This window comes from Balaenoptera physalus (assembly GCF_965194825.1).
Source record: "Balaenoptera physalus genome assembly, chromosome: 12".
Taxonomy (NCBI): domain Eukaryota; kingdom Metazoa; phylum Chordata; class Mammalia; order Artiodactyla; family Balaenopteridae; genus Balaenoptera; species Balaenoptera physalus.
In genome coordinates, this window is record NC_138897.1 from 78,392,722 (window position 1) to 78,420,696 (window position 27,975).

At 40.9% G+C, this 27,975-nt stretch overlaps 1 protein-coding gene across 2 annotated transcripts in view; it reads left to right on the forward strand.

Moving 5' to 3' along the window:
- The first annotated feature begins 1,098 nt into the window (after window positions 1-1,098).
- The window catches only part of MYO1H (myosin IH), a 111,419-nt gene continuing 84,542 nt past the window's right edge, over window positions 1,099-27,975 (forward strand). The window contains exon 1 of one of the 2 annotated variants that reach the window (XM_082417424.1): window positions 1,099-8,045. The gene's annotated coding sequence lies outside the window, so the exon portion shown is untranslated. The remainder of the gene's footprint in view (window positions 8,046-27,975) is intronic. The other variant, XM_082417423.1, reaches the window with a different exon arrangement.

Consider the following 27,975-nt stretch of genomic DNA (forward strand, 5'->3'; position numbering starts at 1 on the left):
TCGCTGGGCCGCCGCCGCAGGCGCTCCTGGGGCGGGATGGGGTTTCTGAGGTGGACTCCCTCGCGCTCGCCCCTCGCGTTCTGCAATTTGGCCGCCGTCGCAGCTCGAACCGTTTTTAAATTTCCCTCTCTGGAGCTGTCCAGCTCAGAGCATGCGCAGTAGCTGTGCGGGGGGCTTTTCCCCAAGGGTCAGTTACAGGGCAGGGTCAAGGCGATTGCAACGGGCGTTTCCCAGCAGCAGCGAGCCTTGCACGCCCCGTGGCTCCGGGTGGGGTGTGGCGCAGGGGTAGGGACACCCCTCTTCAAACTTTGCCAGCAGTGGCCCCAGCTGCACGCCTGCGAGCATGCGTTGAGGAGCAGTGGGAGGGTGATTTAGGCCAAAAGAATTAAGTTGCAAAAGGATGCTGGGTGCATTAAAATTTGTAATCCGTCACTGCCCAGGGGAAAAGGAGGTGGGTGGTGTGGAGATCTGTTGCAGCCCCCTCTCTTCACCTAAGGGGGGACGGGCCAGGAGGCCGAGTCGGGGCCCCAGGTAGACGCGGATTCCGGCCACCTGTCTCTTTAAGAAAGTTGCGCCCGCGCGGATGGGCGCGGCGCGTGGCCGGAGGGAACCCGCGGAGCCGGGAGCGCTCGCGCCGGGTGCCTCCACCTGCCGGGACCGCTGGGGGTTGGTGGGGGCCGGGCCGGGCGCGGGGCGTCCCGGGTCTGCGCGCCGCGCCCCCCTGTCCCGCGTGGAGAGTGAGTCGGCCCGGAGCGAGCGCGGCTGGGCCAGCGGTTGTGGTGGAGGCTGCGATGCTCGGGGTCCCGCGCGGCCAGCGGAGCGCAGCCGAGCCGTTGGGAGCCGCGGCCCGCCGGTGCGCCCGCGCTCCCGCCTTCCCCGCCGCCCGGCCCGCGCCGCCGGCTGCCCCGCCCCGCGCCCGCCGCGGGAAAGGTGGCGCGGACCGCGGGCGGCGGCGGGGTCGAGCGCGGACAAAGGTCTCCCCAGACGCCTTAGAAGTGGGGCTTGAGTTAGTTTGATCCTCCGAGAAAGTTTGCATTTTCGACTCCCTCCCTCTTGAGCCTATATTGGAATAGTTTGAAATGATAACAACAGCAATAATAGTCACAGTCATCCTTTATTTACTTAGTTCTGCCGCCTCGTTTATCCTTCACACCAGCCCCTTAGGGGAGAAGATGCTCCGCTTTTGGCACAGAGGGAAACTGAAGCTCTGGGCGGTAATGAGTGGACAAGGGCGCGCGGGCAGAGTGGGGATTCAGACTAGGCCACGGCGACTCCACAGCCTCTGCCCCTGCACGTGGATATTCGGCTCAAATCTGCGCCTCTGGCCGAGTCAGGCCGGGCATCCAGTGCTTCTTGGGTTTCTCCAGGCTGTCCTCACGTTGTTTATTTATCCCGTAGCGGGCAGGGGAACCGCGTCTCCGCACCTGTGGTTGGGAAGCCTTTCCGACCCACTGTTTACTTTCAAGAAGGAGCCGGGACTGCCTAGGCTGGGTGTACAGTACCTGGATTTCATTTTTCATTCAGGTGGGCTGTGACCTTGGCGCTGTTCCATGTCCCGAATGGTTTTCTTGTAGCACCTGGGCGCCCTTGCTCCTTTCTTCTCTTCCAGAAGTAAATAGATGAGCTTGCATTCTCTAGGGGGGAGAATGTTATTTACAGATGTTAGTTAAGGTCATGGTCATGAACTGTCTCAGTTTTCATCTCTCTGCGACCTGCATATATTGAAAATGTGTATTTTGACCGGTTCTAGTTTACATTGTAGTAATGTAGTTTACTACGTTACTAGTGTAGCAATGTAGTTTACATTGCTTTGAATGTCCCCGAATGACCTCCAATTAATTCAGAGGTTAAGTTGTAAGCATTGAAAGCATTTGGGTTTATTTCTGTTAATCCTTAATGGAGTTGTCAGTAAATAGTGTGGGAGGGGTGGGGGGTTGATGTGACAACCTCCTTTTGAAGTAACAGTCCTTTTCCTCCAGGTATAATTTTATATCTTTAGAGTGGTTTGGAAAGTCTCCCTTCTGAAACCTGGTGGAGTCAGTAAAGCTTTTAAAATAAAAGGCAGACAATCTGAGTTCTGTAGACTCATGCACTATGGAGAAAAAAGAGCAAAGACCTTTCACTAAAATAAAACATTTTTTTAAAATAGAGGTTCAGTTTGTCTTGGGCAGTCCTCAAAACCCCCCTTTTTTCCTTAGGAACTTGGCCTCTCTGCAGGGATTTTTGGTTAGCAACTGTATCATTTCCCTAAGGAGTTGAGCTTTTGAGTTCTTTGCTTCAGGCTTGGTTGGTGACAATATTGCCACTCAAACGCCTACTGTTAGAGTTATTCAGAAAACCCAGGTAACTTAGCAGAAATCCTTCTTTTGTTAGGTTAATGTATTTTCCCTTTTATAAATGTATGGTATTTCTCAAGCCTGCTGAATTATAAGAGTCACCTGGGGTGAAATTAGAACCATAAAAGGGAAGAGCTGGGGAATTCTTGTTTGTAACAAGAGTCTCGGGTGATTCTCTGATTGAATAAATATGGGTACCTGTACCAGGTGATCTTACTGAATTACATATAGATGGCCAATACTACCCTTTTTTCTTTTTTAAATGAAAGAATGTGAAATTCACCTGTTTCCATGGCTATATAGCACCTTATCATTTGCTTCTGGTTGGGGAGAGTCTTAGATCGATTCTGATTTTGCAAATGCATCTGCTTCCCTGCTAGCAAGCTTTCCAAAAGGCTCAACAGTTCATCAGTCCTCTGATTATAAAGGAAAGGCAGAAGGGAGCAAAAACAATAGGTATATGGCTTTTCTGCTTACTCTCTGGCTTGACGTAACAGAGAATGTTCCAACTTGGGCTGGTATTTCTGAAGTTTTGGGAGTTAAGCAGTAGATTATTTGCCGGGTCTGTTCAGAGCTAGGGTGCCCAAGGCTACGTAAGAAATGTTTGTTTGAGATGTTGTTGATGAGCTTAAAACCAACTCCGTCATAACTGGGAAGACCAGTTCCTCATAGGCAGTGTGTAGGAACAGTGCTGCTATTGAAGGATTAAAAACTACTCACTCACTTAGCAAGTTTAAAGCAGGCTTTGTTTGACCAAAAAGCAGCTTGATATTATTACAGGCTATGACTATTTCTTCTTTTTCCTAAGTTCTTGACTTTTGCTTTGCTTATTGTTCTGATTTTCCGGTAGTGAGGGGGCAAAGGGCGTATGGTCAGGAATATATGATTTGTAGCAATAAATAATCACTTCTCTTTCTCCCACCCTGATTCACTGGCTGGTGTAGTGAACCACAGGGCATATCTTTGAAGCAGAAATGTCAAGGTGCTTTTTCACGAATGATTATACTAGAACAACCCGTCTAGGCCACAGCACCCTGGACTGTGGCTGACAAGCAGGAGACTTACAGGCTTAAAAAAAATTTTTTTTCTTGCTTTGTCAATTGCAAAATCTAGTCAGGTGGCGTTTTCTCATAAGAAAGTTCTCAACAGAAAGCTTACCCAGTATTCACTCCCCAAGGTTGATGCCGCCTCTAAAAGTAACTTCTGATTCTGATTTCCTAAGATGTCGGTTCCACGGCGCTGTGAAGCCCCTGTTTGATGTCTAAACACAGCTTCTGCAGATGGGAGGACAGAATGGGTTTTTTCTGTGGGAGATCATGAAAGTACGCTGGCCGTTGATCTCTTTTGCTCTTGTTAGCATGACTGATATGTGTATTATGGTTCTTTGGGAGTGCGCTTGTAGAGGATAATACCACTTATAATTGTTGGCATACGTCTTATTTAATAAAAGGATGCTAAACCCTTGAAGGTTTCCAGGAAGGGAGTACTCTAAGGTTTTTATATCTTGATGGTACCCTATTGCTTCCGCCAGTTCAATCACTGCCCTGTCCTACTCCTCAGAAAGGTGCTTGGTAGCTAATAAATTCAGCCTTTTATTGAGTGGGACCCTTGAATGTGCTCCAAGCAGGTTGTTGGAGCTTTCCTCCTCCCCTTTATAACAACCTAATTTAGTTGTTGTTTTGGCAATGTCTAGGCATTCCTTTTATGAATTTTTTTTCTTTTGAGAATTTGAGTGTTGAAAGAATAAAACCCAGAGGCTTTTTTGGTCTGCGACTTCCCCAAAGCCAAGTTGAGATCACTGGGTTGTAGGTTCCAGGGCTTATTTTAACCGGGATAAGGAAAAACTTGCTAACACTAAGAGCAGTCCCAGGCTGGCCTGTCTCCTCTGATGGTAGAAAGTGCCCTTGACCCAGCTGCTGATGCAGAGGTTAAGAAGAGGTGAAGGGGGATTCACAAACCAGAGGTAAGTCGGATTAGAGCTCTGAGGCTCACCCAGTGCCGAAATTCCATGGAGTTCTACACCTCATCCTAGGATGTCAGTGCCAAGTCCATGTACACAAGTAGCAGTTTTTCTGTTGAACATGGACAAGCAAGTTTCTGTTGTTTTAACAAACTTAATTACAGCTAATCGTGATAATTCAGAGTACAAAAATAAAATAAATGCTTTGAAAAAAAACAACTTAAAATCCGGTATCAATTTCAATGTATGTATCTTGGCAGTGACCACATTGAAACTATTGGCCAGTTGTCTTTCTATTTGGCTTCAGTTTAAAAACACAAAGACTTTAGAGACTAAAACGGGCTCCTAGAATACAAATATTTTAAAAAGCTGGGTTATATCTCTTGGCTGGTATGGCTATCTATATTATCATAATGCTCATTGATGTAATGCTCATTTATCCGGCCCTGAAAAACTCTGAGATACTTTCTGAATAAAAAAAGGCATATCTAATTGTTTGACATAATCTTGACCTTAAGCATATTTTATTTTTGGAAAGTAAATAATCACAGGCATTTTAACATAGCAATTCCATATGAATTAGAATATTTAGAATCACCCATTCCCTGCAGACTCTAAATGTGATGACAGCACCCTAGGAGGGGGACTTTGTAATGGCTCAGCTGTGAGGCCAGCCAGGGTTGAAGTCTCAGTGCTGCCCCTCCCTTTTGAGTAGTTTTGGGGTGAGTTATTCCCGTAATTTTGTTTCCCTATTTCGAAAAAACAACACCCATCTGTCAGGGCTGTGTGAGGCTTGGAAATAGCACCTGATGTATAGAAGATGCTCAACCAACGACGGGCTGTGTTTCCAGGTGAGTTTGTGTTCCTAAAGGTTCTTAATTGTTCTGTAGCTAGATTCTGCTGAAGCAAATAAGGAATCAACTGAGTTACTCTGGGAAGCTCTCTCAACCATCAGTAGTCTGGATTTACTGCAGGTCTCTTGTAATCTGAAAGGTTGGACAGCCTTTTTCTGGCATCCAGGGAGAAATTAGTTTAGGCTCCCTCAAGATAATGCTGTTTTAGTTACGAAAAAAATATCCAAGATCGTTATCTTCCGCCCCAATCCATACTTTTACCCAATCTAAGCCCTTTGTTTCATTTATCCACCAGGAAATCCCATTCAGCAATCACCATGTGGGGAAAGCTCTGGCCCCTGAATTCTATAATTGATTTAATCTGGCCACTTTGCATCTTTGTCGTGTGTGTATATGTATATTCTCATTGTACAGGGTATATTGCTGCAGCCTCTAGATCTATATTATGGGTGCAATTAAGGTACCATTCCACATCTGAGTCTACATTATTAGACAGAACTGTGACGATCACTCTATTCTATATTCTGTTTTCTTTGTATGTCTTTTTCTATTGGTTTCTAGCAGGCATCCTTAACCAGGGGTCTGCAGGCCACACGCAGCCACAGACAGGCTTTGTTTGGCTCATGGGCTTTCTTTTTAAAAACTTGAATTAGAAGCCAGCATTTCAAAATCCTTCAAGCTGTGATTTCCAGCTTTTCTTGAAAAATCTGAAAAGTTGGCCGTGCTAGGCCCACAATCCCAGGAGGGAGCCCTCAGCTCAGACTGAATGTCGCTGCCCACCCCCCACCCCCGTTAGAGGGAGGATCACATGCTTTCCAGTTTGCCACAGGCTCCACCACTCCTTATCGCCCAACCCCAAGGCCAAGGTCTTTGCCATTGGTCTCTGACCATGTTTTTCTTGGCTCTTTGTTTTCTTATAATAATGAAGACAAAAGTAAAATGGTTTTTGTGCCCGTGATGCTGTCAGAACCTCAGAAAGATTGTCAGTAGCTAATAAAAAATAATAAGGTATCCTTTTTGGAAAACTTATTCTGCTGGATGATGTGCTAAGTGCTTTGTACATCTTTCTTGGTCCTTACAATGGTGCGGGGAGGGGGGCGGTGTGATTGCACCCATATGAGACAGGAGGAAATAACGCTGATTTAGCTCACTTTAGCTATTGTACCTGACGGTGTCAGGGGATGGGGAAGAAGTGGTAGCAGGACCCCACCCTCCTACACTTCTGCACTGAGAGGTTTCTAATAGGCAGGCCCTTTTAGGCATCTTTTTAAATGATGCATGGCTTGGGACAAGGCACATCCCACTGAGAAGGATGTAGCTACATCCCAGGGAATTGCTGGTCGCCACACAGGTCCCATAGGTGTCATACATTTAGTTTATGGGGTAGATTATATTAAAAATGAAGTTGAGCAAACTTTGTAACTGGAACTGGTTCCAACATCTCCACCATCTGATCCATAAGAGGGAACATTTGAACCCACCCTAAAAAGTTCGGGAAAATAAAATTGCTGTATGTGTTTCAATCTAGTGGAAAGGCTTCATTCTTAGTAAAGTAGACAAAAATGTCTTAATATTTGGTATCCTGGCTGTGGTTAGACTTTATCTCAAATAATATGCTCTTTTGGACAATATATTTTGAAATTCGTAGCGTTAAAACTTTTGATTGGAGTAACACCTTTTGTGTAACAAACCAAGACGTGAAAAAGAATATTCTCTGCACACTTCAAGCCAGCTCTTTTTAATATCACAGACTGATTTTGGAGCCTCCTCATTTGTCTACAAAAAGCTTTTAACAGTTCTTTGCTCAATAGAGGATCCAAACTTGGATTTTTTACTGTAAGTTTCTTTTTGCTGCAAACACCAGACAACCCTGAGTGGTTTTTAAAGACTGCTCAGAGAACTCTCTTACTTTTATCACTGCTGCACGTTCAGATCCTGTTCACCAGGAATAAAAAAGCAGTGTGTTCCCTTACTTAAAACCCCTTCCCAAGGTTCTGGGCTGGGTTTTTTTTTTGTTTTTTTTTCCATACCTCTATTTGTGTCTAAAGAGAAGTGAATGTAAAACAGTAGCACACAAACTTTTTGCTTTTTATTGCAAGGTAACAATCCTGGCTGTTTGTTTTAGAAATGGTAATGTTGTATCATTGTAACAAATTATACTTAAAAATCGTTTAGTGTGAAATTTGAGATTAATCCCATAGGGACAGGATATTAACAATCACCCAGCCCTTTGGAACATACAGATGGTGAATCTGGGATTTACAATAGGAACAATCGCTGATTACATGCATGGGTGTAACGGACAAAAAGACCTCCACAACTTCAGCCTGGAGAAATGCGGTGGAGGTCCTAGCGCCTGACTTGTTTGAGATGCTCAGTCCCTAAGGGTGCCTGCGTCTCATCACCTAGCCTGTGCCACGATCTGCAGTGCCTTCTGTGTGCTCTGAAACCTACCAAGTGCCTATGCAGAAGCATCCTTTCAGTGTGCTTAGCTTTAACTCTTGTAAATTCCACTAGAATTCCTGTAAAGAGCAACTTCATAGTGGGACATGAAGTGGGAATTTGGCAGATGTGCCCAGCCCAGAGAGCTGGTTATCAAAACCAATACCTGCTATTCACTAATTGCCGGGAAGAAAGTCATCCTGTGCTGCGTGGACTGGGGGGTAGGGAGGGTTCTCTGCTTCAGAAATTAATCTGCACCAGAAATGAAAAGGACTCCTAAAGATCAATACAATGCCCTGATTTTGAAACTGTCAGTCCACAGAGCCACAGACTGAAAACCCCTTGACATACTTAATGTTGAGAGTGAAAACGGCACCCTCGTACACACAGTCTTGAATCCAGACCACGTTACAGTAAGTGACCAGCCAGTGTGTCCTTGGGACTCTGAACTAGGTAAGTAAGCCTGTTTTCTTTTTAAACTATTTGTATTCTTAAAATAACTGTTCACAAAATTTTAAAATCAGAGCATAGCCATTTCAGTGGTAATTAAGATTCCTAGGTAATGTCTATATACAACCACATAAGTTCTCCCTCCAAATCTCTGGTTTGATTTCAGAGGTAAAGGTGAGAAATAACTTTCCAATCAGGAGAATACGTTTTCTCAGAAGAAAACCCGAAAGCCTGAGTGCCTACAAGAGTTTAAGGCAATTCTCTTGGCTGTTTAGGATTTGTTTCTCAAAAACAAAGCAAAACCTTATATCCAAATGAACTGTTTATCCTAAGTATTGTTTCCAAACGCCGTTTTGTTACAGAGCTCAAAACAAAAGTACGAGTGAACACTGTGTATGTCTGACTCCAGAAACTGTCTTGCTTTTAGGCACGTGCACCCCACACGGGTTTTATTGCTTTTCCTGAACCCAGGGATTTGTGACAGAGATGGGCCAGCTGAGTGATAACGACCATGTCCTCTATTGGACCAATTAATTACCCTCCCAGAAGGCTTTGGCAACCCCATCTTGAGGGGACGCTTGTAAGCTTCTCAGGATTATTCTAGAGGTGCTTGGCAACTGGCTCTTAGTTCAGCTCTGTTTCTCAGGCGCTGGGGTGGATAGGAGCTTGTTCAGAATGATCAATGTGGCCTTTATTGTCATAGATATCAATGATATTAGTAACATTGAGGTAGGACTCATTCCTTGGAAAAAGCCTATCAGGTTTGAAACATGTTAAAGTATCAAGTGCAAGATACATAGTTGTTGATATACTGTTTAGAAAAGCAAGGGATGGCCAAAACAAACAAAAAAATTGGAGTCTAACCTAAAGTGTAAAATAAATATCCATGAGTATGTACCGACATAAATGATTGAAAAAAAAAAAAAGATAAATGGGGGAGAAAAGAGAAATATTCTTAACGGAAGATTCCAAATAATGTATTTACATACTCTCTCCTCCGGGAGGCGGATATTAGTTCTCTCCCCTTTCCTCCCCCTTCCCCACTGGGCTGGTCTTAACGACTCACCTCCGAATAACAGTGTATAGAGAGGGAAAAATAGTAACGTTACAGGGGAGCAGCCTGGCCCATACAACCTTAACCACGTGATGAAGGTTAATGTCAGTGATGTCATGTGGATCCCATGTGTCCCTGATGGAATGGGATAGGATGCGATGAGATGCACTTCACCTCTATGGTATTCTTTCTAAATCTCTAACTTTGCTCTACTGATGAGAAGAACAGACAAACCCAAATTGAGGCACATTTTACAAAATACCTGACCCGTGCCCTTTAAAATCGTCGTGGTCATGAAAAACAAAGAACGAGAAATTGTCCCAGCCCAGAGGGGACTGGGTAGGGATGACGACTAAAGGCAGTGTGGTGTCCTGGGTTGGATCCTGGAAGAAGAAGAGGGCATTAGTGGAAAAAAACTGGTAAAATCTGAATTAAGTCTGGAGTGCAGTTAATAGAAATGTCCCACCTTTGGTTTCTTAGTTGTGACAATGTACCATGGTAATATGAAATAATAATGGAGGAAACTAGGTGAGGGACAGATGAGAGGTCTCTGTATAATCTTTGCAACTTTTCTGTAAGTTTAAAATCATTCCCAGTTTATTTTAAATCAAGTAAATGACACATCCATGTTCACAGCGTTATGGAAAAGAGTCAAGAGGTGGAAGCAACCCACGTGTCCACCAGTGGATGAATGGATAAACAGAACTTAATAGTATTCAGCCTTAAAAAGGAAGGAAATTCTGACGCATGCTACAACATGGATGAACCTTGAAGACATTATACTAAGTGAAATAAACCATCACAAAAAGACAAACAGTGCATCTTTCCACTTATATGAGGTGCCTAGAAACAGTCAAATTCACAGAGACAGAGAGTAGAATGGTAGTTGCCATTTTGTGTTTTACCCCCACACATTTTATGTGTTTTACCATAATTTAATACATTTTTTGAAAAATCAAGAAAATGAATATAACAGTTGTACAAATTATGAAAAGCTTTGCTTACCATAAAGAAGGCTAGAGAAGGATTCTCAGCCTTGATGTTGTTAACATTTGGGCTTGTTAATTCTCTGTTTGGGGGTGTGGAGCTGTCCTGTGCTTTGTAGGATGTTTAGCAGCACCCCTGGTATCTACCCACTGGATGCCAGTGACACCCCACCCCCCATGATGAAACCAAAAATAGCTCCAATGATAAATGACTCCTGGGTTTCTGGGGCAAAGTTGCCCCTGGCTGAGAACCATTGGACTATTGTAAGACTGGGGAGGAAAGGAACAGATTTAAAAAACAAAACCTTCACTGTCTCATATAGTAGTCAATAGCCAAATGGGGCTATTTAAATTTAAAATGAATTAAAATTTAAATTTGTTGCTTGTTCATTAGCCACATATCAAGTGCTTGATGGCTACCGTATTGCACAATGGAGATCCAAATCATTACCATCATTACAGGAAGTTCTATTGGCGGCACTGATCTAGATGTTGAGCTTATTCACTGTGTTGATTTTCATCTATTTGGTGTGTGTAACTTTTAAGGCCTTTACAGGCTCTCCATGTGTACGATGTTGATGGTGAACGAGAGAGCAGATTCACCATTAGCCACGCTGATGACTGTTAACCAAGATGCCCCTCATGACCTGCTCACAACTGTCCTAGTCAGGAGAAAGCTAAGGGGGACAGAAAGCAAAATAACTTGAGTTGAGCTTACCCACCTGTCAATGATCATAGGCCACATCATGGTCTAAGAGCTCCTCATTGCCTCTCAAATTAGAACAGAGCCCCCCATCAGCTGAAAACAATCCTAGTTAGCAGTCCCTCCCAATTCTGGCCATCTTGGTATCTTTCCCACCCAGCTGGGTCTAAGGAGCAGACAAGCAGATGGAAGCCAAGGTCTGTTGGTCCCAAGGGCAGAGGGTAGAAGGAATGTGCATGTAGTTGGATGTTGCTGATTACATCCTGTAAGCACATAGAAAGCATTCCTGGATTATCTACTGTATGTCTACTCTCCTCTCTTAGACAAATAAAAACTAGCTGTTAATATTCAAACACACCTTTAGGTCTCAGAATGGGGAAATGCAGACTTCCTCCTCCTTTTTTCCAAGACCTTCAGACAGGGTCTTCTGGTGAAAGGATAGCTCCCTAGGATCTGACACTTGGCAAGATCCTGGGTACAAGAGCAGTCCAGTTAGTTGCCTGTTTTTCTTTCCAAATAATCTGCCTTCTGGTTGTCCAGGGTGGTGTGAAGCCATTCTTTTATGCTTTTATCTCATTCCTTGTTGGTGTTTTAAAATTCAGTTGTTAAATCACCAAAACCTTGTTTATCCACCTGATTTCCTCTGGTCTGGAAAACAACGAGAAAGAATTGGGCTCCTTGTGGGAGAGGGGCCTGGAAAGGTGTAGGATGCGGTAAGGTGTCTGTAGAACACTGTGCCAGTAAAATACACTTAACAACACTGTGTTACACAGTTAAAAATTTAAGAGGGTAAAACTCATGTTAAATGTTCTTACCTCAATCAATCAATCAATCAACACATGTTATATGCCACTAAAAAGAATGAAATGAATCCAAAACTTTTTTAAAGCTTTTTTGAGGTATAATTGACAATTGTAAGATTTAAAGTGTACAATGTGATGATTTGATAAACATAGATGTTGTGAAAGGATTCCCCTCCATCAAGTTAATTAACAAATCACCTCACATACTTACCTTTTTTGTATGTGAAAGCATTTAAGATCTACTTTCAGCAAATTTTAATTATATAAGACAGTGTTATCAACTATAGTCACCATGTTTTTCATTAGATCTTCAGACTATTCATTTTGTAGCTGAAAATGTGTACCCTTTACCAACCTCGCCCTATTAACCCCAGTCCCCAACCCCTGGCAACCACTTTTCACTCTGTTTCTTTGAGTTTGTCTTTTTATTTTTTTTTAGGATTTCACATGTAAGTGATACTATGCAGTATTTGTCTTTCTCTGTCTGGCATACTTCACTTCACATAATGTCCTCTAGCTTTATCCATGATGTCGAAAATGGCAGGATTTCCTTCTGAGGCTGAATAATATTCCATTGTGTATATATAGCACACTGAATTTATCCATTCATCTGTCAACAGACATTTGGGTTGTTTCTATACCTTGGCTATTGTGAATAATGCTTCAATAAACAAGGGGGTGCAGATATCTCAACAAGAGAGTGATTTCGTTTCCTTCAGATATATAACCAGAAGTGGGATTGCTGGGTCATACAGTTCTATTTTTAATTTCTTGAGGAATCTCCATGCTGTTTTCCCTAGTGACTGTATCAGTTTACATTCCCACAAACAGTGCACAAGGGTTCCCTTTTCCACACATTCTTGCTAGCATTTGTTATCTTTTGTCTTGTTGATGAGAGCTATTCTAACAAGTGTGAGATGATACCTCATCATGGTTTTGATTTGCATTTCCCTGATGATTAATGATGTTGAGCATCTTTTCATGTACCTGTTGGCCATCTGTACGTCTTTCTTGGAAAAATGTCTATTCAGGTCTTTTGCCCACTTTTTAATTGGGTTTTTTGTTTTTTGCTATGAGTTGTATGAGTTCCTTGTATATTTTGGATATTAAACCCTTATCAGAGAGGAGGTTTGCAAATATTTTCTCTCATTCTGTAAGTTGCCTTTTCATTTTCTTGCTAGTTTTCTTTGCTGTGCAGAAGCTTTTTAGTTTGTTTTACTCCCACTTTATTTATTTTTGCTTTTTCTGCTTTGCTTTTGGTATCAAATCTAAAACATCATTGCCAAGATCAGTGTCAAGGAGTTTATCCCCTATGTTTTCTTTGAAGAGTTTTACAGTTTTAGGTCTTATGTTTAAGTTAATCCATACTGAGTTGATTTTTTTTTTTTTTTTTTTGGTACGGTGTAAGATAGGAGTCCAGTTTCATTCTTTTGCACATGGCTGTCCAGTTTTCCCAACACCATTTATTGAAGAGATTGTCATTTCCCCACTGTATATTCCTGGTGCCTTTGTTATAAATTAATTGACCATATATGTATGGGTTTATTTGTGGGCTCTCTATTTGTTCCATTGATCTATGTGTCTGTTTTAATGCCGATACCACACGTTTTGACTACTGTGGCTTTGTAATATAGTTTGAAATCAGGAAGCATAATGCCTCCAGTTTTGCTTGTCTTTCTCAATATTATTTTGGCTATGAGGGTCTTTTGTGGTTCTGTACAAATTTCAGGATTTATTTTCCTATCTCTGTAAAAAAAAAAAAGAAAAAAGAAGAAAAGCCGTTGGAATTTTGATAGGAATTTTGCATTGCATCTGTAGTTTGCTTTGAGTAGTACAGACATTTTAACAATATTAATTCTTCCAATCCATGAACATGAAATATCTTTCCATTTATTTGTGTGTGTAATTTATTTCAATGTGTTGTAGTTTTCAATGTACAGATCTTTCACCTACTTGGTTACATTTATTCCTAGGCACTTTATTATTTTTGATGCTATTGTAAATGGGATGATTTTCCTAATTTCTCTATCTGATAGTTCATTGTTGCAAAACACTTTAATGGAGAATAGTTTTAAAACTTTGAAAGATCTAGAAACAAGATGAGAATAAATGGAGAGAGAGACAATTTTTCATGCATGAGATAATTTATTTACAGTGGTAAAATAAATAAAATTTACCATCTTAACCATTTTTAAGTGTACAGTTCTGTAGCATTAAGTACATTCACATTGTTGTATAACTATCACCAGCATTCATCTCCAGAATTCTTTTCCTCTTCCCCAACTGAAACTCTGTACCCATCAGACACTAACTGCCTCCAGTCTCTGGCAACAAGCATTCTACTCTCTCTCTCTATGAATCTGACTATTCTGTACCTCATTTGTGCTTTTGAATCTGGCTTATTTCACTTAGTGTAATGTCTTTAAGTTTTAGCCATGTTGCAGCATGTGTCAGCATTTTCTTCCTTTTTAAGGCTGAGTAATCATCCTGTGTGTGTGTGTGTGTGTGTGTGTGTGTGTATGTGTGTAGACACACCACATTTTTGTTTATCCATTCATTCATCAATGAACATTTAGATAGCTTCCACCTTTTGGCTGTTTTGAGTAATGCTGCTAGGATCATGGGTGTGCAAATATCTGTTTGAGTCCCTGCTTTGAATTCTTTGGGATATATACCCAGAATTGGAACTGCTGGATTGTATGCTAATTCTATTTTTAGTATTTTGTGGAACTTCCATACCGTTTGCCATAGCAGTTGTACCATTTTACAGTCCTACCAGCAGTGTACAAGGGTTCCAATTTCTCCACATCTTCACCAACACTTGTTATTTTGTGTGGTTTTTTTTTTTTTTAATAATAACCATCCTAATGGGTGTGAAGTGATATCTCATTGTATTTTGATTTGCATTTCCCTAATGATTTGGAGGTGATAACTTAGCATTGTAAATATGTCAGTTCTCCTTAATTAAACCATTTGATAAAATTCCAATCAATTATTAATCCACACTCTTAAGGCATAATGAAAGCACACATGAACAGTGAAGAAGAATAGAGACCCAGAAATGCACTCATGCATGTGAGAAAATTTCTCTGACTGGCTAATAAAGGTGAAACTGACTAGCTAATAAACATTTGTGGTTAATCATTCTCTCTAACTTCACAAATAATCAGTAATACAAAGTAAACTGCAATGGAATACCACTTTATACCCATGAGACTGGCAAAGATTGTAAAGCCTGAAAGTACCAAGGAAAGACAATGATACAGAGAAACAAGAGCCGTAATGCATTATTGAAGGAAGGACAAACTGACTTCTAAGATCATTCTAGAAAAGGGTTTTGCAGAATGCAATGAAATTATGTTCTTAGGTGCCTTATGACCCAGTGGTCTCACTCCTGGGCATACACTCCTGAGAGGACTTGAGTGTATGTTCAAAAGAGAACACATCTGAGATGTTCATCACACTGGTGTTTGAGGGAGTGGTGAGCTGGAAATGACCTAAGTATCTATCATTAGGGAAACGGATGGGTTGAACAAGGTGGATCTATACCTGGAATACTGTACAGCAATTAAAAGCAGAGAACCGGATATGTTTTAAAAATGTTTAGTGATGCGTTGAAAGACCTATACATAAATTGGATCTTCCTTCTTTAAAAGATTTCCTGAAAGCCTCTCCCAGGCACTCCCACTTGTAGCTCTTTGGCTAAATATGGGCCGTGTTGCCTCCCCTAGCTGCAAGGGAGCCTGGAAAACCCAGCATTTTACATTTCCATCCTGTCAGCTAGGCGGCAACAGCGGAAGGAGCTCTGATTGGTCTCTGGTGCACAGTGTCTGCCATGCATTCTGAAATACTCAAACAGAATCCTGAGTATTTTATTTTAACCGGGGGATCTTATCAAAAGGCAGGTTCTGATTCAGTAAGTCTGGGATGGGGCCTGAGATGGTACAGGTCTAAGCCCTCCCAGATGGTGCTGAGGCTGCTGGTTCCTGGACCTTATGTAACAAGGTTCTAGAAGGTCTTCTGCTGCTTCTGAGAGTTCAGCAGGCCTGGGTGTCATCAAGGTGTCAACAGGGGTTGGAAAGCAATGGCTAGTCTTGGGATTTGGTCCATGGAGGTCAGTCAAGAGAGTATATGCCTCATTGTTTTGGTTACTACTGGGGAATAAAAAAACCACCCCAAACTTTGTGGCACAAACAACCATGCTTTCATTATGCTCACTAATTCCGTGGGTGATGAATTCCAGTAGGGAACAGTGGGATGGGCTTGTCTTTGCTCCTTGATATCCGGGTCCTCATCTGGGAAGACTGGGAAGGCTGGGATGGGAGTGATTTGATAGCTGGGCTCAAGCTATCTGAAAGCTTGCTCACTCATGTCTGGTACCTGGCTGGGGAGACTGGAGGACGAGAGGTGCCAACCAGAAGGGCTGCAGGTGGCCTCTCCACATAACTGAGCTTCCGCACAGCATGGCAGCCTCAGGGCAGCCGGGCCGCTCTGATGGCGGCTGTGTCTTTGAAGCCACACAGTGCCCTTTCTGCCACATTCTGTTGGTTACAAGTGAGTCACAAGCCCACCTAGATTCAAGGGAGGAATGAAACTCTACCTTTTGATGGAGGAATGGAAAGATCTAGAAGAGCAGGTGGAATGGGAGATACTCCTGTGACCATCTTTGGAAAAATTCCCTCTGCCAAACTTTTTTTTCCTCTTTATGATTAAGATATTTTTGCAAAACACAACACCTTTTCAATATGTCTCTTACATAGGTGTTAATGTTGTCATTTTGTTAGAGTTTAAAATCTTGCTCAGGGAACCAGGGGTGAAGACGATGGATTCACACTGAATGTTTCCAAATGCACCATCCTGAGAGTGCCTTAGTTCTCTCTCCTTTAAGGCTTACACAAGACATTTGCATCCTTGATGGCTATTTTTCATTACAGGGTAAACACTCTGTCTAGAAAACATTTCTGTGCTGAGGTCCTGTCAGCTCGCAGCAACCTTTGCCAGAAGAGGGTAATCAGATACCTTGGGCACAACCTGCTTGCCTGTCTGTACCTGTGCAGGTGATCTCTTTCACCTGGTGAGTGGTCCCATTATTGTCCCGGTTGCCCAGGGCCCCAGCAGTTTGTATGTTTCTGCATTACTTCCTGCTGCATCCCTGTCCCCCTACTTCAATCCCATCACACCATCTTGGTCTCTCTTCTCCCAGTCCCAGACTAATAAGTGTAGTTGACAGAAATGGTAATTTCATTTCTTAGTTGTGATCAACATGCCAGGTTATATAAGATGTTAACATTAAGGGAGACTAGGCGAAGGTTATATAAGAACTCCCTGTACTGTCTCTGCAACTTTTCTACAAGTCTACAATTATTCCAAATAAAAAGTGCAAATGTGTGTGCACATATACACTCATGCATAAACATACACACATACGTGAAGTCAGCCACACTTCCGTTCCAGTATTTTTTTAAACAATCATTTAAATGTTACGGTCATTATTTTAAAGTTTTTAATATCAATAGTCACCCTGTTTGGCTAACAATGTAGATCTGAATGTGGTGGGGTGTAAGTGGCTGATGAATGAACGATTTGTGGTGTTATTCCTACTTCCTTATCTAATAACTGAATTCGTAAGGGCTTCTTAAGCCTGGGTGACCCATGTTTTGTTGCCAGGCCTATCCCAGTGACCCCGACCAAGACCCCTGTCCCAATTCGTCTATCAGAGAAAAATGAATCTATTTCAGGAACTATCACTCCTTATTATCTCTAATTGGGTCTGGCGGCTGGAGACAAGCCTCATTATTTTTAATTGGGACCCATCGTTCTAGAACAAAATGCCACCCAGTTGCATGCAGATCATGCCTGGATATTTGCTTGCAAGTTCAAAGTGAAATTGCATCGTGGGATTTCCAGGAAATCACACTATTTTTATCCCTTTGTTTCACCTAGCTTTATAGTTGTAGTCTTGGGTTGTTAAACCAAAAATAATCATTGGATTGGGACTGTCTCTGTTTATGTCAGAGCGTTGGTTTTTTGTTTGTTGGTTTTGTTGTTGTTGTTTTTGAATGTGGGTAGCAGTAGAAGTTTTTCTTTCAAAATTAATGAATATTATAATACTGGACATAATTTGACAGACTGCTCACTTAAGTATCATTTAAATGCTGCTTTGGGGCATGGCATTATGCCATGGATAAATTTTCCTGGTTGAAAGGGATTCATTTTTTGTTAATTATTCTAATTTACTGTAAAAGAATCCTTCACGTATCATACACTTTAGTGTTTCTTCATTATTATCCTGTTACTAAACCGTCCGTCAGTGTCTGAAGTAGGAAATCCATTTTAGAAAGTTTGCAGGAGTATGTCTCCTGTTGATTTTTAGAGCTTTTGGTTGTCCCACCTTTCATATTTTAACAATCCAAGATGGCAAATAATTCCTTCTTGAGCTCAATTGACTTCAGAAGGCCTTTTGAGGAATGGTTTCCACAGGAGGTAGAAGTTCTGAGATCCAGCCTGGGTCATCTCTCTTGAGAGAGCTCATGCCCACACAGGGTGGGGGGTCTCTGAAGTCCCCAGATGCCTGGCCAAACATTCAGACACAAAGTCTGGGCCCTCCTCAGAGCCAAGAGCTTCTTGGGAAGAAGGCAGACCACCCTGGAAGGAAAATTGTTAGGAGCAGCTTTTATGTGCTTTGCCTCCTCAGGAGAACTTTTTAGACCTTTCAGAAAAGAGAAAAGGGTCGGGACAGGTCTTGCATGTGATGGGAAATGATGGATATGGCAGGGGTCAATTCCTTCAGTCCCCCTGCAATGATTTGTCCCTCCCGCTCTCAGTTGTATAGTGTAACTCCTTTTTCAAAGCTGGAGATTTGTTGCTTTTGTTTAATAGTGTAGTTCTGTAGCAGACACACAACCTAACCTGATAAGGATTTTCTGCCACCCTCTCGTGTTTGAGATTCCTTCTGAAATCTCTTTTTGTCTCCAGTAGACACGTCAGAATTGGTGCTGTGTCTTTTGATGGCAGATTCACCATATAAAGTAGAGGGATTTGTCACAGATCTTCCTGTTTTTGTTCTGTGGACGCTCAGTGAATATTTACTGATGAAGAAGAAAATGAAGAAACAGCAGATTGGCAGTCGTTAACTTCTACAAGCATAGGCACTGTTTTCCCCCAATGCACGTAGAACACGTTTATGGATCTGAAAATTAGCACCACATGCCTCTTGACTGGGGAAATTTGCCCCCTTGCAGAAAGGCAAAATATAACCCTGTGGTCTCTAATTTATGGGAAAACACTTTGCTCAAATTGTGATAAAACTGTTCATTGAGAACATTGTCTAGACCTTACATCTGCTGGGTTCGTTCCCAACACCTCTCAATTCACTCTTTAGAAGATTGGGTGTGAGGTGTTTGGCCATATTTCTCCCTGAGACGGGGACCCATTCACCAATTCCCCAAAAAGCTCGGTGGGAGGGATGCCAGGCTCGCCACCCCCATATGAGAGCCCCAGGGTCTAATTCCCTGACAAGGCTCACTCCCCAGGCTAGTGTGTGTTTTACATCTTTTCAACTTCATTTTCATAGCACATTTGAAAAACCAGTTACAATAATTGCGTGGCTCTTAAAAGATCATTTCAAGCTATTACTAACCCAAGTTGCTATGACATTTTGGTTTTATCACACTTCATAAAGCAAACATTTTGAAGGTACAATAGAGAAAATGTGGAATATAGAAGAACCAGGTACTATAGCTGACTTTCTGGCTTTGTGACTTTGGGTAAGTTATTTATCTCCTCTGTGCTTTGTTTCCTCAACTTGAGAACAGGAACAATAACAGGATCTATCTTGTAGGTTATTGTAGGGAGTAAATGATTAAAAATGTATAAAACACTTAGAACAATACTGGCCACAGAATAAGTACTGTGTTAGGATTTGCTACTATTACCAAAGAGCTGCAAGATTTTCATGGACCTTAGTCCTTTTTAAGCCAACTCCCAAGTTTAGGTGGTACCTAAATGCCTTAGCTACTCTACGTTTATCCTGCCATCTCTAATGACCCACTTGCCCATTTGCTTATCCATCACCTTCTCTTTCTTATTTATTCATTTCCTAGTTTTCTCTCCCTCTCTGTAGGCAGCAGTCTCCTCTGATGTTCTTTCTCTTATAACCTTTGCCTATTCAGTCTAGTCACTGCTGACTTATTCTTTTTCTCGAGATGAACTGAGACAGCAACCAGAAGCACAGAGATATACATGATTGTGGCTGACATGAGCTGCAATCCTACTGTGTGTGAAGGCCACCCTCATACCAACCCTGGGAAATAGATATCATTATCCACATTTTCACAGATGAGAAAATAAGGCTCAGGAAAATTAAGCAGTTAGGAAAGCTAAGATTAGATCTGCTGAAAATGCCAGCTGAAGCTACTACATTTTTTACCACCTCAAGCTGCCTCCTGCTTTTTAGCAGGATATTTTCTTGGCCATGTATCTAGAAGCCTCTGTTTCATTTTATAGACATTTCCCCCCTCTTCTTATATTTAGCATTCTTATTCTGTGGTTAATTTTTCTTCCCTGTTTGTGGTTGTTGTTTTAATAATATCTTTATTATCATTTGAAAACCATAAAATTTACCTGTTTAAAGCATACGGTTCAGTGAGCTTTAGTATATTCACAAAGTTGTACAATCATCACCACGATTTCAGAACATTTTTGTCACCTCACAAAGAAACTCCATACCCATTAGTAGTTGCTCCTCTTTTCCTTCTCCCCTTAGTCCCTAGCAAACACGAATCTACTTTCTGTCTATGGATTTGCCTATTCTGGACACTTCATATAAATAGAATCATACAATATATGGCCTTTTGTGTCTGACGTATTTCATTTAACAATGTGTCGAAAATTTATCCATCTTACAGTATCAGAACTTCATTCTTTTTATTTTTTTTTGGCCATGCAGCATGGCTTGTGGAATCTTAGTTCCTGGACCAGGGATTGAACCCAGGCCATGGCAGTGAAAGTGCCAAGTCATAGAGTCCTAACCACTGGACTGCCAGAGAACTCCCTCATTCTTCTTTAAAGCTGAATAATATGACATTGTATGGATATACCACATTTGTTTATCCATTTATCAGTCAATGGACATTTTGTTATTTTTTTTCATGCTATATAACTTAGTCCACAATTTCTTTTGAAGAAAGAAAAGAAGTGGTCTTTTTGAGGTTGACTGGATTAGGAGACTTTGTGGCAAATGAAAGTATTTCTTATAGAATGATGTATACATTTCATCCCCTTTTCAACGGTATTGTACAGAATTGCTCTTTTCATAGTGTAAAAGGAGTCAAAGAGAAATAAACCTAACAGATACATAATCTCACCAGTATTCTGCAATATTTTTTTCTGTTCACGTCTGATCTTTTTTTTTTTTTTAATCAGTGAACTTTGAATCTCAGCAGGTCTGGAACTAGGATGAGGCAAGGGTGTAAAATTTAAATGGTTGCCAAAAAAACTCAATAGTCAAGATAAACAATGTTTTTAAAAAATCAAAATAAATGTAAAAAAATCCATGATGAATAAAATATCAAAAATGTAAATAAAGACAGGATCAGTATCTCTGACATACCATACTTCTCACACAGTATGGCTAAGTTCTTTTTGGTAATATCCTACTTCCAGATATTAATCATACCTTAGATTTAGAGAATTTTGAGTCTATAAAGTACTATCTTGAGACTACTTCTGTGCCTGGTACTGCACTGGTTCCTGTGAAGGCCAGGATGCAAGCAAGAACATTTGGATAAGAAGTAAGTTTCAGATATAATTTTGCATGTTGGGATTGGGTGGGAAGGAGGAGGAGTGTTTTGGGTTTTTTGTTTTGTTTTTTGTTTTGCCAACAAAGAAAAGTACAAAGAAAGTTAAATAGTTAAGATAATTTGGACGTGATGTTGTGATTTATAAGAAATATATATTTGGTCTTTGTCCACAGTTGCTGGCTCACAGCTCCCCATACCCTTGGAACTTTCTAAGTGTTACAAGTGATAAAAAGCATCTTTTGTTATGTTAATGAGGTGGCTTTTGGGATGCACCGGAGGATGGGGGCTGGTTGCCAGGAGACCAGGGCTCACCCCCCACCCCAAAACCTCTTCCTTCTCTGGGGAGGGAAGAGGGGCTGGAAGTTGAATCAGTCTCCAATGGCCAATGATTTAATCAATTGTTGACTTGGTGGGGGGGGGAAGGCACAACGTAAAAGCTGTGGGTTGAGTTTATTCAGTATCTTACTGAGGACTATAGCCTGGGTGAGAGCCTCTCAGCTCTTAGAAACTGTTCCAAAGAGGTAAGGGGGGAGGACAGTATATATGTGATTTTGGTGAAAGGTACTGAAACCAAGCCCACATCTCAGTAGAACTTTTCTGCTGGTCACAAGGAATTGATATCTTGGTTAATGGTTTTAGTGCTTTTCTAAGTATGGGAAGATATAAGAATCCAGGATCATAAAAGTTTCTCCTGAAAATAACTATCTGACGGTCTATTTTGCCAGTTTTCCCAGTGTGCAGAGTGCCTCATTCCTGATCTCTGCCCTGAATTCCTTTCAGGGTGTGTTGAAGGTCATCGACTACATGGGCTCATGACTTAATTCTTGTAGAACTGGGAGGCGAGCAACCTTCCTTAGCTGGCACAACCATGCCAGTGTAATGAAGCCTCCATAGAAACCCCAAAAGGACAGGAGTCAGAGATCTTCTGGGTTGGTGAGCACGTGGAGATTCTGGGAGAGTGGTGAGCATAGGACATGGGAATTCCATGCCCCTTCCCACATACCTTGCCCCATGCATCACTTCCGTCTGGCTGTCCCTGAGTTACATTCTTTTATAATAAATGAGTGATCTAGTAAGTAATAGGTTTCTCTGAGTTCTGTGAGCCACTCTAACAAGTTAACTGAACCTCAGGAGGGGTATATGGGAACCTCTGGTTTATAGCCAGTTGGCCAGAAGTCCAGGTAACAACCTGGACTTGGGGTTGGCATCAGAAGTGGGGTGGAGGGGGGGAATGAACCCTTAACCTGTGGGATTTGGGTAGTGTCAGCATCAACGAATTGTAGGACACACAGGGGGTGTCCTGAGAATTGCTTGTCGTACAATATGTGTGGGGGTGTGGGGAACCCCACCCCCCAAAATTGGAATTCAGTAACCAGAATACTAAAAGGGTCTTGAGGAATTTCTTTAGGAATATGACCAATATAATCAGCCTTGTAATTATCAGAAACATACTGAAACTGGGACTTCCCTGGTGGTCCAGTGGTTAAGACTCCGAGCTTCCACTCCAGGGGGCATGAGTTCAATCCCTGGACAGGAAGATCCCACATGCTGCCCGTGAGCCATGCAGCCAAAAAAAAAAGAAAAGAAAAGAAAAGAAATATATTGAAACCAAACCTGGAGTCAAAAGGAAGAATGGTTTTATATATTTTTTCTTAATGTTTAAGTTTACATACAAGAATGAGGATAGTGCAAAGAAGACCCATGTACCCTTTACCCAGATTCCCCTATTGTGAGCAGTTTATCCCATTTGCTTTATCATTCATGCTCCCTTTGCCCTGAAATCATCTTCTTTCTAGCATCTTTTCTCCTCCAGTGCAGGATTTCATCAAGGTTCAGGTTTTGTGTTTAGTTGTCACAACTCTTTAGCCTCTTTAACCTGGAACTTTTTCACAGCCTTCCCTGGTCTTTTTGTTTGTTTGTTTGTTTGTTTATACTGCAGGTTCTTATTAGTCATCAATTTTATACACATCACTGTATACATGTCAATCCCAATCGCCCAATTCAGCACACCACCATCCCCACCCCACCACGGTTTTCCCCCCTTGGTGTCCATACGTTTGTTCTCTACGTCTGTGTCTCAACTTCTGCCCTGCAAACCGGTTCATCTGTACCGTTTTTCTAGGTTCCACATACATGCGTTAATATACGATATTAGTTTTTTTCTTTCTGACTTACTTCACTCTGTATGACAGTCTCTAGATCCATCCACGTCTCAACAAATGACTCAATTTCGTTCTTTTTTATGGCTGAGTAATATTCCATTGTATATTTGTACCACAGCTTCTTTATCCATTCATCTGTCGATGGGCATTTGGGTTGCTTCCATGACCTGGCTATTGTAAATAGTGCTGCAATGAACATTCGGGTGCATGTGTCTTTTTGAATTATGGTTTTCTCTGGGTATATGCCCAGTAGTGGGATTGCTGGATCATATGGTAATTCTATTTTTAGTTTTTTAAGAAACCTCCATACTGCTCTCCATAGTGGCTGTATCAATTTACATTCCCACCAACAGTGCAAGAGGGTTCCCTTTTCTCCACACCCTCTCCAGCATTTGTTGTTTGTAGATTTTCTGATGATGCCCATTCGAACTGGTGTGAGGTGATACCTCATTGTAGTTTTGATTTGCATTTCTCTAATAATTAGTGATGTTGAGCAGCTTTTCATGTGCCTCTTGTCCATCTGTATGTCTTCTTTGGAGAAATGTCTATTTAGGTCTTCTGCCCATTTTTTGGATTGGGTTGTTTGTTTCTTTAATATTGAGCTGCATGAGCTGTTTATATATTTTGGAGATTAATCCTTTGTCTGTTGATTCGTCTGCAAATATTTTCTCCCATTCTGAGGGTTGTCTTTTCGTCTTGTTTATGGTTTCCTTTGCTGTGCAAAAGCTTTGAAGTTTCATCAGGTCCCATTTGTTTATTTTTGTTTTTATTTCCATTACTCTAGGAGGTGGATCAAAAAAGATCTTGCTGTGATTGATGTCAAAGAGTGTTCTTCCTATGTTTTCCTCTAAGAGTTTTATAGTGTCCGGTCTTACATTTAGGTCTCTAATCCATTTTGAGTTTATTTTTGTGTATAGTGTTAGGGAGTATTCTAATTTCATTCTTTTACATGTAGCTGTCCAGTTTCCCAGCACCACTTATTGAAGAGACTGTCTTTTCTCCATTGTATATCTTTGCCTACTTTGTCATAGATTAGTTGACCATAGGTGCGTGGGTTTATCTCTGGGCTTTCTATCTTGTTCCATTGATCTATGTTTCTGTTTTTGTGCCAGTACCATATAGTCTTGATTACTGTAGCTTTGTAATATAGTCTGAAGTCAGGGAGTCTGATTCCTCCAGTCCGTCTTCTTCCCTCAAGACTGCTTTGGCTATTCGGGGTCTTTTGTGTCTCCATATAAAAAATGCCATTGGTAATTTGATAGGGATTGCATTGAATCTGTAGATTGCTTTGGGTAGTATAGTCATTTTCACAATATTGATTCTTCCAATCCAAGAACATGGTATATCTCTCCATCTGTTGGTATCATCTTTAATTTCTTTCATCAGTGTCTTATAGTTTTCTGCATACATGTCTTTTGTTTCCCTAGGTAGGTTTATTCCTAGGTATTTTATTTTTTTTGTTGCAGTGGTAAATGGGAGTGTTTCCATAATTTCTCTTTCAGATTTTTCATCATTAGTGTATAGGAATGCAAGAAATTTCTGTGCATTAATTTTGTATCCTGCAACTTTACCAAATTCACTGATTAGCTCTAGTAGTTTTCTGGTGGTATTTTTAGGATTCTCTATGTATAGTATCATGTCATCTGCAAACAGTGACAGTTTTACTTCTTCTTTTCCAATTTGTATTCCTTTTATTTCTTTTTCTTCTCTGATTGCCATGGCTACGACTTCCAAAACTATGTTGAATAATAGTGGTGAGAGTGGACATCCTTGTCTCATTCCTGATCTTAGAGGAAATGCTTTCAGTTTTTCACCATTGAGAATGATGTTTGCTGTGGGTTTGTTGTATATGGTATTTATTGTATTGAGGTAGGTTCCCTCTATGCCCACTTTCTGGAGAGTTTTTATCACAAATGGGTGTTGAATTTTGTCAAAAGCTTTTTCTGCATCTATTGAGATGATCATATGGTTTTTATTCTTCAATTTGTTAATATGGTGTATCACATTGATTGATTTGTGTATATTGAAGAATCCTTGCATCCCTGGGATAAATCCCACTTGATCGTGGTGTATGATCCTTTTAATGTGTTGTTGGATTCTGTTTGCTAGTATTTTGTTGAAGATTTTTGTATCTATATTCATCAGTGATATTGGTCTGTAATTTTCTTTTTTAGTAGTATCTTTGTCTGGTTTTGGTATCAGGGTGATGGTGGCCTCATAGAATGAGTCTGGGAGTGTTCCTTCCTCTGCAGTTTTTTGGAAGAGTTTGAGAAGGATGAGTGTTAGCTCTTCTCTAAATGTTTGATAGAATTCACCTGTGAAGCCGTCTGGTCCTGGACTTTTGTTTGTTGGAAGATTCTTATTCACAGTTTCAATTTCATTACTTGTGATTGGTCTGTTCACATTTTCTGTTTCTTCCTGGTTCAGTCTTGGAAGGTTATACCTTTCTAAGAATTTGTCCATTTCTTCCAGGTTGTCCATTTTAATGGCATAGAGTTGCTTGTAGTAGTCTCTTAGGATGCTTTGTATTTCTGCAGTGTCTGTTGTAACTTCTCCTTTTTCAGTTCTAATTTTATTGATTTGAGTCCTCTCCCTCTTTTTCTTGATGAGTCTGGCTAATGGTTTATCAATTTTGTTTGTCTTCTCAAAGAACCAGCTTTTAGTTTTATTGATCTTTGCTATTGTTTTCTTTGTTTCTATTTCATTTATTTCTGCTCTGATCTTTATGATTTCTTTCCTTCTGCTAACTTTGGGTTTTGTTTGTTCTTCTTTCTCTAGTTCCTTTAAGTGTAAGTTTAGATTGTTTACTTGAGATTTTTCTTGTTTCTTGAGGTAGGCTTGTATAGCTATAAACTTCCCTCTTAGAACTGCTTTTGCTGCATCCCATAGGTTTTGGGTCGTCGTGTTTTCATTGTCATTTGTCTCTAGGTATTTTTTGATTTCCTCTTTGATTTCTTCAGTGATCTCTTGGTTATTTAGTAACATATTGTTTAGCCTCCATGTGTTTGTGTTTTTTACAGTTTTTTCCCTGTAATTCATTTCTAATCTCATAGTGCTGTGGTCAGAAAAGATGCTTGATATGATTTCAATTTTCTTAAATTTACTGAGGCTTGATTTGTGACCCAAGATGTGATCTATCCTGGAGAATGTTCCGTGCGCACTTGAGAAGAACGTGTAATCTGCTGTTTTTGGATGGAATGTCCTATAAATATCGATTAAATCTATCTGGTCTATTGTGTCATTTAAAGCTTCTGTTTCCTTACTTATTTTCATTTTGGATGATCTGTCCATTGGTGGAAGTGAGGTGTTAAAGTCCCCCACTATTATTATGTTACTGTCAATTTCCTCTTTTATAGCTGTTAGCAGTTGCCTTATGTATTGAGGTGCTCTTATGTTGGGTGCATATATATTTATAATTGTTATATCTTCTTCTTGGATTGATCCCTTGATCATTATGTAGTGTCCTTCCTTGTCTCTTGTAACATTCTTTATTTTAAAGTCTATTTTATCTGATATGCGTATAGCTATTCCAGCTTTCTTTTGATTTCCATTTGCATGGAATATCTTTTTCCATCCCCTAACTTTCAGTCTGTATGTGTCCCTAGGTCTGAAATGGGTCTCTTGTAGACAGCATATAGATGGGTCTTGCTTTTGTATCCATTCAGCAAGCCTGTGTCTTTTGGTTGGAGCATTTAATCCATTCACGTTTAAGGTAATTATCGATATGTATGTTCCTATTACCATTTTCTTAATTGTTTTGGGTTTGTTTTTGTAGATCCTTTTCTTCTCTTGTGTTTCCCACTTAGAGAAGTTCTTTTAGCATTTGTTGTAGAGCTGGTTTGGTCGTGCTGAATTCTCTTAGCTTTTGCTTGTCTGTAAAGCTTTTGATTTCTCCATCGAATTTGAATGAGATCCTTGCTGAGTAGAGTAATCTTGGTTATAGGTTCTTCCCTTTCATCACTTTAAGTATATCGTGCCACTTCCTTCTGTCTTGTAGAGTTTCTGCTGAGAAATCAGCTGTTAACCTTATGGGAGTTCCCTTGTATGTTATTTTTCGTTTTTCCCTTGCTGCTTTCAATAATTTTTCTTTGTCTTTATTTTTTGCCAATTTGATTACTATGTGTCTTGGCGTGTTTCTCCTTGGGTTTATCCTGTATGGGACTTGCTGCACTTCCTGGACTTGGGTGGCTATTTCCTTTCCCATGTTAGGGAAGTCTTCAATTATAATCTCTTCAAATATTTTCTCTGGTCCTTTCTCTCTCTCTTCTCCTTCTGGGACCCCTATAATGCGAATGTTGTTGCGTTTAATGTTGTCCCAGAGGTCTCTTAGGCTGTCTTCATTTCTTTTCATTCTTTTTTCTTTATTCTGTTCCGCAGCAGTGAATTCCACCATTCTGTGTTCCAGGTCACTTATCCGTTCTTCTG